We start from the raw sequence: 5,207 nt of genomic DNA on the forward strand, positions 1-5,207 counted from the left end.
ACCAGGGACTTGAACCATTCACTATAACTCAATGCTCCATCCATTAGGCTACAGAACATGCACAGCCTGAGTGAATAGCACCCCTTACCACTGTACTCTCCTTCCCATGTGCAGGCCAGCGCTTTGAAAGTTTGCGCATGTGTCACGTCATATAGCTCAATTTTCTCCTAAAAGCAAGAGCATGTCAGTTTTCTTCATCATTCCCTCAGTTCTTGAGACGCATTCCCTCTGTTCCATCACACATTAGTTGTCATGCCATCGTTGCAGCCGTGCTGTTGTCATTGCATACACACTTGTGTTCTGGACACGTGTCATTTGGCAACACTTTGCAAAACCCCAAACAATGCCAATAGCCAGCCACGTGCAAAATGCTTCACATAACATTTATTCCCATAGTGCTTACGATCTGCATATTTATTATTGTCATTCTTTCTGTGCAATGCACCTTGTACAATGAACCTTTGACCGATTGACCGTCTCAGTGAACACAAACCTTCACTGACAGACCGTGCATCTGCCCCCTTTACGTGCGCTTAGGTTTAGAGGCAAGAATGTTCATTCACAATGTCTGAAAACTTGTTAGTGGAATTACATGAAGCTCAACACTTTGGGAGATCTTGCTGCAGGTGTTATGCTTTCAAAGCTCGTTAAAATCTAGCTTACTTGGCCGTGATGCATTTCATCGAGCATAACAAAAAGAGAAAAGGCACTTTTGTGTTTTCACAGAGTTTTTTATATAAAGTAGTAGCTGCAAGCATGGTGGTTCAACAAGCATACGAACGATGGACAGCGCGTGGATTTGCCTAAACCTAATTCTTCTGGCTTCAAATGACTTCGCGAATTCATCATATTCAACGAGACAATGCATTACGTACGCAATTTGCAATGATTCTGCGTTTCTGTACCATTACGTCACTTATGTACCTGCACGTTCTCCACTCTCTAGTGAAGACAATAATTAGATTATCCTTAACATTCCTCCTTTCTGAATAATCGCAAATAAACAGTTTTGTTCATTTTGTACTATGTGAGAAAAAAAAAAATGACACTGGAGGTGCGTCCCCTTCGAAAAAACCTGACACAGAAGGGTTATTAGGATCTTAACCTATGTTCAATTTCACTCGGTACATAAATAGTGGTTCCCTGCTTTCTGCCAGGTGGAGATCTTCAAGCCCTCGAGGCTTTGGCTGGTCGAAATTTACGCTGTTGGACAGACAGAGTGAAAAATAAAGGTGTGCTCAGAGAGTAATTGCTTTCCTGAGTTTAACAAAATATGATTGCTCAAAAATTTGTACCAATAAGGACAGATAAAGTCTAATTAATTTGCAAAAATGTTTTGAAAAGAATGAATACTAGAAAAATTTATGTAGTATTGGCAATCATTCCCATGATAGCTCAACTACAGCACCGCCAGAGTTCCGTCTAGGTAGGACTCCCATTATGACAAACTTGAAGAGATCGTGAAAATGTGTTTTATCAAAAGCTCTTCTTAACAGAAGTGATCCACAGAACCCATAATCTGCTATCCCTGGTGAGCCCGAATGTCCATGACACAAAATAATAAGTGAAACGCAACTAAAACCAAAATATTGACACAAAAACAGACATTTATTGAGTTGGCATGATGCAAAGTGCTGCTTCATGTGGTCTTAAGCCATTAAGTGAGAGTTGCTTGCTGGCACTGTGCCCATTTGTGTACAGTCGCAATTGCTGACATTTCACCTAGCTTTCTCGTAAATTCTGTGGTGCCCTCGTGTTGAAGAAAACACACCAAGGCAATTGCGACATTGTCAGCTACGATGATCATGAATCTGGTTTTTGTGGCCCCTCAACAGTGTCCTTACCTAATTGCCAGCCATGCTGAGACACATTGACAATCTTTTCACTTTTTGTTTGCATGATATCAAGTATGGCAAGGCCTGGATGGACTGAGAACTAGATCTGCAGTCATTATTACTTCCTCTGACGACGGTTGACTGTTGAGATACGTTTTAAAATCATTGGTCAACCTCTTATCGCTCTTGTACGTGTCGAGGGCAGTCATGCGACTCTTCATGGTGGCTCCCTCTATGATGTCGGCCCTGCAGGTATCCACCTCATTGCTAATGCTTGCGTAACCATTCTTGCTCACAGAAACACCATTTGCTTCTTGCGTAACTAGCAGGGCCACCTTCTCCAAGTCTGCCTATCCGGGAGCTCTCGCTGTATCCATACTAACCCTTTGTGCAAACAGGACAACACACTAAGTAGACAGGATGAGCACCTTGTTCCGTCTCCTTGCTGCGTCGTCCTGTTTTGCACTAAGATTTATTATGTACTGTACATATTAAATAGCTTGTCAATGCATTCTGCTGAGCTCCTGCTGAGCAGAATAGCAGACGTCGGCAGCAGCTGTGGAAGTCTGGCTTAACCGCATAAGCAGTTCGTGCTATGCAGATTTCTTTTTTTAATATGCGGTCTGTAGGAAACCAACCAGATGCTTACATATCACTCCTAATATCTGAAACTTCGGCTTAACTGGGTTTGTCTTAGCGGGAGTCCACAGTAATTTTAGCATGAAACACTTTTTATGCTCTGCTTGATAAAACTATCCTATGCACTGATACTGGTAGCGCTTCTAATTGGTGAGTCTGCTTCATAATAAATGTATACCTGCCAGCCTGTAAACTTTAAAATGTGTAAAATTTCATAGTCATGACACTGATAGGGAGGAGGGGTGGTTGGTTAAGCAGCATGCATTATTTAAAAACTTGTTCTGGTCACATGCCTTCTGAGGGCTACATATGCACATTAGTAACCCTTTGCGGTCCGTTGTCGGGAGCCCTCTGTCATCAGGAAATGACTGTTCCGGTCCGCTGTCAATGGTGCGCGCCAAGGCGTTTTAAACAGCGTGCCTTCCTTTTCTCAGAAGTTATAAGAAGCCCTGTTTTGGACAGTCAAACAATGTACACAACTTCTATTTTACGATGTCTTTTAAGTTGGCAGGACTATACAAAGCAAACAATAGGCAAAAAAGCATCATTGCCTTCTGCTGTTTTTTTCTACACTGGAGCATGGTGGCGTTCTCAACGACCACATTTTAGGGGAATGATTTTTCTCGTTTTATTTAAAGTGACGTTTTTAGCAAAACACACCAATCAGGAAGGCAACACGGAGAACATGGGCGTCGTCAACTGAGCTGACTACAGTGTAGACCGCTTATAACGTAAGTCGCTGGATTCGCGAATATCTGCACTATAAGTGGTACCGCACTATAACCAAAACAACGATTTCCAAGCCCTGTACGTATGCAAAATGTGTACCAAGCATGTAGACACGCTTTGTACTATCGCACGCACATCGCGATTACGTTTTCTCCAGTGAGCTGGCGAACACATAATCGCGATGTAGCCGGTGCTCTTCAAGCTCGACAGCTTTGCACCGAGTAAAAGCGAAACAACTGTTTGCCGCAGTTGCCGTTGCGGAAAAAACCGTGACCGCTATCGACGTGATTATGAACAGCGACTTTGCGGTGCTGAAGGCATGCGCCCGACGCACGCACCGAGTTGTCCAGTCGCTGCAACTGGCCGTCGAAACCGCGGTCGCTATCTACAGTATAGACCACTTATAACGTAACCGCTTATAGTGCAGGACCGGATATAGTACGGTCTTTTCAGACTCCCATTAATTTTCCCATAGTACTCCATGTATACGCATATTTATGCAGTTATTTAGGCACGTGGCCGACGCGCGTACCGAGTAAAAAGGAAACTATACTGTTCGCTGCAACCGCTGCCTCTATCGACGCGATCGTAGATGACGACTATGCAGTTACGAAAGCCCGCGGCCAACGAGGTGTTATGCGCAGCGGTAAACGCAAGAATACAGGCTTTAAAGACACAAATAGGCTCAAAGCGTTCCGGCGTTGCTGTCATTCACGTACGATTTCAACTGATGGCTGCGGCGATGCGGAGTCCGCCGCATCGTTTCAGTTGGACGCTAGTGCCGTTCTTGCTCTTTTGCGGCGCTCCTCGCTCACCGAGCTCCGAAAGTAGTCCGAATTAACCGATGTGCGGCCAAATAAGTCCGAATTAACGAGAGTTTGATTGCATTGAACAATGCATACGCCGGCCGGCAGCACGGACCTTGTTCAGAAGCGTGCTCGCTGCCGCCCTTGTCGGCGAGATTTTCCCGCGGAAGCCGCATTATAACCGGTATTTCGTTTCACGAGGCTGCACTGTAAGCGGTATGCGTATACATGGAGTGCTATGGGAAAATTAACGGGAGTCTGAAAAGACCGTACTATATCTGGCCCTGCACTATAAGCGGTTACGTTATAAGTGGTCTATACTGTACTATGGCACAAGCTACGCGCTCTCGTGAAAATTTGTGAAATCGAGGCAAAAGCTTCCCTGGTGCCCATCTGTCATTTCTGGCTTGCCGAAGTTACTGCAGGAAACAGCTTTCTGCTTATACAAATGCAGCTGAAGAAATGGGGACTCAAGGCGCAGCAACAATTGACATACTGAGGACCCTCATCGAGCAAAGTACGGGTTCGACCCCCCAAAAATGTCCATCTGCAGGTCTCGAGTGTGAGCAAAGGTTGGACGGTAGGCCTCACTTCGTATACAAGAACCCAGATGGAAACAGCAAAGAAACCATGTTTTCCTGCAAGACATACACGAAAGACCCCAAGCTGCACCCTGGGGAATGCTTTGAACAGCACCACACTGTTCCGACATACCGCTAAAGGACTGCAATGGACAAGAACAGAGAAAAAATAAATACTGTACAATGCGTTTGTGCATGCGAGTATTTTTTCTCCCCCCGTCTAAAACTAGCGAAATAGTTTAGGATTAGACCGTTGGTAAAGTGTTTGTGTGTGTGTTTAGGGCTGCAAATGGTTAACAATGATTTACCTTTGGACGCAGCACGTAAGCAACAGCAAACTTGGAATAGTAAAAAATGACATGCAACACATTGTTTTTATATCACAGTGACTTTTTCACTACTTCGCTGTTACTGATCTTGCTAGCTTTAGGAACTTGTCAGTACGGACTTGCTTGTAGCAAGTGCTCCTCCTGTGTCTTTTCATTATCAGAAGACTTCAATGAAAGGTTCCGAGACTGATGAGCAAAACGTTTTGGTGAACAGAAGTTATTTCTTATCGGTTTCTAAAATCGTAAACCAAGCCCAAATTCGTAAACTTCAAGAAAAATTCTACAGAG

General features: G+C 44.2%; 1 protein-coding gene across 1 annotated transcript in view; it reads right to left on the bottom strand.

Annotated features, from left to right (window-relative positions):
• LOC119433258 (transcription factor Jun) overlaps nucleotides 1-5,207 on the bottom strand; it is a 69,041-nt gene that overhangs the window by 8,971 nt on the left and 54,863 nt on the right. The gene's annotated exons all lie outside the window — the stretch shown is intronic.

Source organism: Dermacentor silvarum, chromosome 11, assembly GCF_013339745.2.
Source record: "Dermacentor silvarum isolate Dsil-2018 chromosome 11, BIME_Dsil_1.4, whole genome shotgun sequence".
NCBI classification, from domain to species: Eukaryota; Metazoa; Arthropoda; class Arachnida; order Ixodida; family Ixodidae; genus Dermacentor; species Dermacentor silvarum.